Source organism: Condylura cristata, unplaced genomic scaffold (assembly GCF_000260355.1).
Source record: "Condylura cristata isolate star-nosed mole 26May11 unplaced genomic scaffold, ConCri1.0 scaffold00036, whole genome shotgun sequence".
In the NCBI taxonomy this organism is placed as follows: domain Eukaryota; kingdom Metazoa; phylum Chordata; class Mammalia; order Eulipotyphla; family Talpidae; genus Condylura; species Condylura cristata.
Genome location: NW_004567137.1, coordinates 2,772,405 through 2,781,454, shown reverse-complemented (window position 1 = coordinate 2,781,454; position 9,050 = coordinate 2,772,405).

The window sequence follows — 9,050 nt, the reverse complement described above, 5'->3', positions numbered from 1 at the left end:
GGTGAAGAGGTGCATATGGGAAGGAAAAGGAGACGATGGAGTAGATACTGTGAGGGTGGATGTCAATGCTATTTGGTTGTGAATGGATGTGGGCCTAGGAGAGCTGTGGGATGTGGTCCCAGTTCTCCTCACAGTTGAATGGTCTTGAAGGATGGATAATATTTTCAAGGCGGAGGTGAGGAAAAGATATTTCAGAGAAGAGAAACAACCTGAGTACAATTTAGGATATGAGCAACGATAGGGCCGAGTCAGGAGATTTGGTAAAACATGTTGCTCACTACTACTTTGCCCCTTTCTTAGAGACACACACATGCCTTATTCCTTCTTGTGGAATAGAGATTCATTCCAAATCCTGGTCCATTGACGATGGATCGGATGCCTTTGGGGAGTTTGATATATTAGAGATTTCCGAACCTACCCCCAGGCACTTAAACTTAATAAAGTGAATATGGGGTACTGAAATTTCATTTCATAGCTAAAATCTAAGTCAAGCCCAAATTGGGAGCCATCCACTCTAAGGCAATGATGAGCACCGAGAAGTTACCCCACAAATGCCTGTTGAAATAAATCAAATTATCATGGCCTTGCTATCTAGCACTACTCTCAACATGTGTTCATTAATTTCCATCACAGCCATTTTCCCAATGCCCCCATCTCCTCACACCCTTGAAGTCTAGGTTGTCCTGATTCTTCAACAAATTTTCCGACACCTGCCCCCTTTCTTTGCATTTGTCTGGCAGTCCTATGATACAGATGGACTGTGCCTGGACAGCCAGCCCATAGCTTCCACTCCCATGCATTGTCATTACATGCACCACCTCAGAAGACTGGAATCCAAACATCCTGAGGTCTTACAGCCAGAAACCAACATCAGTTTTTTGGAATGTGTGATTGGTTTGTGATGGGTTCTCAAGTTGTAATGTTAGGCAGGGACATTTGATTATACATTTGTCTGAGCATCACCTCCAGAAATCCTAAATCTTTAGATCTGGAATGACTCTCTGGTATTTTAAATTTTAATTGTTTCCCCTACACGGCTCAAAGTTCAGAACCATGATGCTATACTCAGGGACAACAGTGACCTGGCATGACAGATTGGCTGAGGTCTCATGTAAGTCAAGAAGTGATTTAACTTTTGAAAGGAGGAAGGAGGAGTGAAGGTCTGGCGAGCAAATTTCCAGGACACACAGAACACCAAAACCTGATATTCATGAGTGATAGATTCAAAAGGCCTTGTGAGAGTGAATATGCTGACAGATATTTTTTAAGTCACAATTACAGATAAAGAGATGACTCAGACCCAATTTTAGACCGAACTTGATAGATATTTTAATTCATATTTCTGGATATGGTATCAGCTGATTTATTTGTAAAACCAAAAAAAAAAGGGGGGGGGCAATTTGCAACTAAAATAAGCTAAAAGTCTTGCCATAATCATTTATCACTAGTGATGAAGGTAAAGAACTAGAAATTTTTAAAGAATAAATGAATATTTTACTAACTTCCAAGATATATTTTATTAGGATTTTGACTTAGATGGAATAGTTTTCCCTGGAGGGTAAATATGCTTAGAGAGGGAATGATGCTATTTTCATATCAATTGGGTTTCACTTGCCAGCATCCCTAGCTAGAGAGCTGGCTGTCACAGTGTTCTACATCCTGAAGGAAAACATTTGCAAAGCCCAGAAATATTGAGATGCCAAGAATGCCTACACATGGTAAGTTAACTGCTTTGGCTTGGTTGGCTTTTATTCAGATATTTTCAGTTCTCTCTTTCAGTCAAAGGCTACACTCAAAAGCACTTACCAAAAAAGTCAAAATCACTGTGCAAATACTGGATGTTTAAATATTGGATTAGGTGGAAAGAAAATGAGTGCTCACAAAAATCTCCACTTGGTTTTTTGTTTTGTTTTTGAGTGAAGACAACTGTGTGGGAGAGAAAAGAGCTTTGAACTTGGATTCCTATGCAAACTACAGGGAGCTCTTTGGTGTGGGGAAGCTTGGATAGCTCACTAGAATCTGCATGGCATCCAATGTAGGAGTTAGGGGTGCATGTTGGATTTTCTCTCGTTGGTCCTAAATTGGAAGGATAGACAAAAATTAGGGAAGTTGCTAGTTATTAATCACATCTTTGTTTATACATGTATAAATTCAGGTCAATAATACCTGCCTCACAAGGTAGTTGGATTAAAGGGCCTGTTTAATAGGTTTAATAGGGTATCATCATCATCATCATTATTATTAATCATCAGTACTATGGGCAAATTCTTAACTTGTGAGATTAGCTAAAGAAGAATCTTGAGTCTAACTTAAATAAGGGGAAAAATGAATTTGACTATACTTCCTAATTTGCTTTAACTTCAAGTAAAAGTGAGTGAACCACAAATTTTGGGTCCTTTTGTTCTCATATTCCACTCAAAATCAGCCAGTAAACCTTGTTAATTCAGAAGGGGGGAAAAAAAGCAGAATTCAACCACTTTGCATCACCTAACACCCACTACCCTAGATTTCACCATTATGGCAAAAATCTACCAATAGCCTCACCGATTCTTCTCCATTTCCCAAAGGAATTCAGCAGTTAGTGATATTTTTAACATGTAGGTCAAATCACATCACTCTTCTGTTTCCTTTTTCTTTCAGAGTCAAAGTTCAAGTCCCTTCACCGACTGGAACTATCTCTCTAACTTCTCCCTGTTCTACTTGGCCCTCAGACACACCAGTCCACTATCACTGCCATCCTTTGTCCTGGGAGACATCAGGCAACCTCACCTGAGGCTTAGTCCTTCTCAGCTCTCTTCCCCTGAACATCCATATAACTCAATTCCTTCTACAGGTCCATTAAATCTTAGTTTATATGTTGCCTTCTTGACTCCAGCCAGGACAACTGTTACTACAGAGTGTTGATGATGTTGTGGTGAGATTGGAACCTTGATATATTGCTGATGGTATTGGAAAAAGTTCTATCCACTGAGAAACACAGTTCTTCAAAAAACTAACATATAGTTACCATCAGACCCAGCAATTCTACTCCTAGGATATATATCCAAAAGAACTGAAAACATGTTCACACAAAAACCTGGACACTAATTGTCATAGCAGCATTATTCATAATAGTTAAAAAGAATATCAGGCCACCCTGGTGGCACAGCAGGTTAAAGCATAGCTCTAAGAAGCTAAAGCCACTTCCACATGAGTTGGATCCCCGCCTGCTCCGGAGGTGATCCACCTCCGAGGCGGTAGATCTCTCCTGATCCACCCCCTGCTCTCCTCAGCAGTGTACTTTGACAATCTGCCTGTTCTGCTCCCCACTCTGTCTCTGGTGAATCCCCTCTCTGCCCCTGCACCTCTGGCCTGTACCCCAGTTCTGTATGTACAAAAAATAAATCTTAAAAAAAAAAAAAAGCCAACATACATCAATGGCAAAGTAGGTAAATAAAATGTGGTATATCTGCACAATGAAGTATTATTCAACCACAAAAAAGGAGCAGGTCCAAGCACTGATTGTTGCTATGAACATAAATGAGCCTTGTAAACACTATACTAAGTGAAAGAAGCCAGACACAAAGGCTACATATTGTATGATTACATGTAGGTTAAATGTCCCAAGGTGGCAAATTTCTGGAAAAGGTATATCGCTGGTGGTCAGGACCAGGGAGGAGTAACCACTGAAGAGCACAGGGTTTGTATCTGGAGTGATAGAATAACTTAAAATTGTTAGTGGTATTAGAGGCATAACCTTGTGAAAATACCAAAAAAAAAAAAAAACCACTGTTTTGAACATTTTAAAATGGTGAATTTTTAAAAATTTATTTATTTATGCATACAGAACTGGGGTACAGGCCAGAGGTGCAGGGGTGGTGAGAGGATTCACCAGAGACAGAGTGGGGAGCAGAACAGGCTGACTGACGAAGTACACAGCTGAGGGGAGCAGCGGGCGGGTCAGGAGAGGTCTGCCATGCCATGTGGGTCACCTCTGGGGCCGGGATCGAACTCATGCTCAAGTGGCTGCAGCTTCTTACTACTGTGCTTTAACCAGCTGCACCACCAGGGAGGGCCACTTAAATGGTGAATTTTATGGAATGTGAATTACAGCTCAGTTTTTTGAAACATCATCTTTTTCATGAAACCTATAGGACTACCACATGTAAAATGGCAATCCTCCCAATCCATTCCATTGCTCCAATCCTCTCTTCTTCTATTTTTTTGCCATGACTTCTAATATAATATATAATTTACTTATTTATTATCTGCTTGTTTCTTCCCATTGAAATGTGAGCGCAGAGCAGAGACTAAGCCCGAATGGCATAGATAACACCTGATCTCAAAATACATAGCATCAAAAAACATGCCAGCATCACAATTATCAAGAAAAATTCTCTGAGGGGGATTATTCTACTCTGAACACTAAAGCCTAAAAAGGAATAAGCTATATTCAGGATGAAGGAATAGGTTTAAAAGGGAGAGAAAGGGCTTAGATCCAAGAGAGGTTTGCACCTGAATGATGGATTAAAGGAGAAAAAGGAAAGCACCTCCTCTATAAGTGGCTTTCCCAGTTAATATGACTCAATTCATCCATATAATTTGTGTGATCATCTTAGGCTGGTAAAGAGAAAGAAGACAGGCAGGAAACAATGTCCTAAGTCCAGGCCTCAGGGGTCCTGAGGAAGTTTGATTAAGTCACTGGCTGGTAGGGATCTGAAGGTCACATGTGACAGCCGACTGGAACTGGACGAGACTATCTTCAAATTAAGGGGCCTGAGCCCTGTGGCCAAGGAGAAGTGAGGAAAGGTAGAACATGCCCATAGGATATTTAGTTTGCACTGGGGGTTGGTGTGAGAAGGAGGGTGTGTATTGGAGAGGTCAGACTCCAGGGCCCTTAGACTGTTGATTACCCAGGAAATCAGCTTCAATTCTGGCATAATTTCATGGAGTGTGAAATCATTTAGTTCTCTGTTTTTTTTTTTTTTTTTATTACAAAGTTTATTTTTACATCATTTTGCACATTTTTTTTTGCCATCTCGATTGTAATCCCCACGGGTTTCCCATCACCAGATCACCCCTGTGCCACCACCCTAGTCCCATGCATTTCCCTCCCTTCCCCCCCCCCGTTTGTTGTTTTTTTTTTTAATGTCAAATTTTTGGGGGCATAACTTTTAGAAAATCATTAATATTCAATGTTACAGAATAATTATAACCAAGTGACATGTGATTTTCATTCCAACTTGATGGCTTGGGATGATAACTTTTCCTCTAGTTCTCTTCAATTTGAAACTGACTGATCATACAGATGAAGGATAATTACAGTTTTACTTAATAACTAGGGCAAAATGCAGAATAAGTTCAATTCCTCACATCCCCTTTCTCTGTTCGGGAATCTGCCTTTGCTCTGGGTGACACATAATCAGGTCCCAATGGCCTCAGTCAATCATAGTGGCCCTAATCTCTTTGTTGGTGGTAGGTTAGATATAAACATGTGATTTGATTCTAATTAATGAAACTTGAAGATGTACCTATTTGTGGAGGAAAGCTCCTTGGACTAATATTTTCTTGATTTTACGAGACTAAGAAGAAAAGCTTACTCATGTTCATACTTGTTCTCTCTCTCATACACACACACACACTTTTGGATGTCTTTTCCTTAAGTCATCTTGTGACCATAAGGAGAATGTACAGTCCAGTCTGGCTTTTCATCTATCAGGATGAAGCTGACAGACACCACAGGGATAGATATCAGATAAAACCTGGGTGTCCAGTGATGTCAATGAGACACCAAATTAACCAAGTCTATCATCTTATTGTAATTGCCTTTCTAACTATTTTTAGATTCAGATCTGAGGGATAGGTGAGATCATTACTTTTCAAAGTTCAGCTTGATTTTTTTAAACCATGTTTTATAGAAATGAGTGATATGTATTGATAGGCCTCATATGCATGAGTCTTATTTTCTTTAGTAAGGGCATTCAGGGAAATCTTAATTTATGGATAGCTCTCATCTTAAAATTAAGTGATAACAAAGAAAAGTTTTAGTGGGTATATCATCCATACATAGATCAAAGTATTTCAGTGAATCCAAGCCTAAGTAGAAAATAAAACTAGGAATGCTGAGATGAAGTGAGTTTTTTTAGGGTTTGAACTACTGGTTTACCAAATGCTTGTTTGTTTGTTTTTGCGGTAAATTTGTTTTCCAGAACAGGAGCATGCAGTAGAGTCTGTTGTGACATTTGAGTTAACTTGACTAGGCAGTTTCATATGTGGCCAAATCCCTCCTGATAGTACTTGACAAGGTCCAGACCTTTTCAAAATAATATCAGATGTGTAACATTCTGGTCTATGGGACCGCTAATATTCCTAATGTGGACACAGGAATAATTTGTTTCTCATGTTCATATTTTCTTCCTTGGGATATGTCAATGAGGCACTGGTGGGGAAGAGAAAAGTCTTTCACAGTAGATTCAGTGACTAAAAATCCCTTGGGTTTTCAGACTTGAAGTAATACAAATCCTTTCCCAAAACAGATATTTATTTTGCATTTGGAAAGGTGTGTTCTATGGCTGGCTTGAAGGGGCAGTTGTCCTGGGGTGCCTGTCACCTTCACATCTCTGATTCAAGCTGTCTTATGTTTACAGGATAGGTGTAGAAGAAAGGAGAATAAGGACTGTTTCTGACGCTAAGATGGTGAATACATTCAAACCAATGAATTCCTTGACTGTCTTCAAAGATGAAGGTGCACTCAGCTTTTGAGCAGATTATCATCAATAACACAACATCCCTTAACACAACAAAAGTACAAAAGTAAATGATAATATTGATAACAGCAGCAGCTATTATGAATACTATACCAAATCATACAACATAAAAATAACAACAACCATTATGTTGTTTTGGAATGATAACTGTGTTCCATTGCCTGTATTAAGCATGCTATGTCCATTTTATATTTTATGCTTTAGGATTACTTTGAAATCCAGATACTGCTGCTGTTCTCATTTTTATACAGGAGGTCACTGTGGCACCAAGAAAATAGTTTGTTCAGAGTCCTGTTGTAAATGGTAGAGTCAGGGTTTGAATCTACATATGTTTGGAGCATCCTTTCTGGGTGACACACAGCCTCTGTGTGTGTAAACTCTGTGAGGGTGGGAACACTGCCAGGTCAAGCCCTGGGTAGTTAGCATGGAGTATCCTACTGAAAATATACCAAATTCTCATTAAGTACCTATCAGTGAATCAGTGGTCTGGCATTTATTTCTAAGTGCCTATTCTGTGAGTACCACAGCTTTCAGAGGCCTCCCGCCACAGTGCCCTTCTCCGCAACACCTCTGTCATTGATGATTACTCCCAGGAGACATAGGTGCAAAGGTCATCACCACAGTCTTGGATTGGCTAGTTGGCCCACCCCCTACCTAATCTGTAGCCAAGCACTACTCCAGGGGACACAACCTGGCCTATTTACTCCAAATTTGTATTCTCCATGGAAGCCCAAACAAGTCCTAATAAAGCCTCATCACTTTTTTATACTTCTCAAGGTCTCAGAGAATAAAACTGGGCTCCAATTTCTACTTTCTAGGCCCAAAGCCTAAGCTGCCTGTCCCGCTCTGGAAACACCTGTCCTTCAGTTTCGAGCTGATAAAATGGACTCATTCTCAAAAGTCAGATTTGGCCCCATGAAATTTTTTCCTTTGGAGGAGCCTTTGCACATGTGGCTGATAAATGAACAAAGCAAAGGGTTGTATCACGATGCTTTTCTCTGTCACAGTATACCTAAAAAATATTTGCTCAAAGAATGAGAAAATTTATTATCTCAGGTAACAAGATGTCCACAGCGAGGGTGGCACTAGGGCTGGTTAATAAAGCAGCTCCATGGTGTCTGGGCTCTGAATCACGTCTCACTTTCCCTCATAGTGCCACAATGGCTACCACTGCTCCATGCCTCTATCTGATCCAAGATGCAAGGAAGAAAAGGACAGGGGATGATCTTTCTCAAGAGCTCCCAGGAGAGTTCCTCTTGGAAACCATTGGTTATGCTAGCCTAGGTTCAACAAACCAACTGCCACCCTTCCCATGCCCCTGTACCCATGAACCAAAGCATAACAAACTCTTATCCTGCCCAGTTGTTAACAAAGAGCTTTTTCCTTCTAAAGCAATTAGGTATTTCTTTATCTTGAGTGGCGGGATTGCAAGTACTTTTTCTTTTCAGAAAATTTTATGAAATAACACGTCACTTCTTAAGAAATGTCTGATTTTATGAGAAATCAAACTTACAGAAAATTTGTGAGAATAGAGTGAGGCACTTCCATTTATTATATTATAGACCTAGATTCATTTTGCCACTGACTGCTTTATTGATTTCTTTCTCTATGTATTTTCTGGACCATTTGAAAGTCTGTATATACCATTCTCTTTACTCTATAATATCCAAATATATGTGTCCTAACACAAGACTATTCTCTTACAGATTCACAGAATGGTTATAAAATTTAGGAAAGTTATTATGACTATATTACTTTTTACAACACTTATATCTACTAACCGTATGCTAACGTTGTCAATTGTACCAATACTGCCTTTATAGAAATTTTTTTCCTACCCAAGATCTAGTCTAGGATTATGTATTATTTATCTTTTAAATTTTATTTCAGAAGGGATTTCACAAGCCTTTCATGTTGCTGATATTTTTAAGACCCAGCAATTCCATTCCTATGTTTCTAACTAAAGAATACAAAAATACTAACTTGAAGGGAAACATGCACTCTTATTTTAATTGCAGCACTGTTTCCAATAGTCAATCAATGGGAAACAACCTCAGTGCCCCCAAACAGATGAGTAGACCAAGAAAATGTGGTATATATACACAGTGGAATAGTACTCAGCTATAAAAACAATAAGCTCATGCAACATAGTTGGAACTAGAAGGGATTAAGCTAAGGAAAGCAAGTCAAAAGACAAAGACAAATACTGGATGGTGTCACTTGTAAGTAGAATATAGAGAAGCCAAGCAAAGAAACCAAAGATAAAGCCAGACTCAAAAACTAACCTTAAAGACTGACTATAAA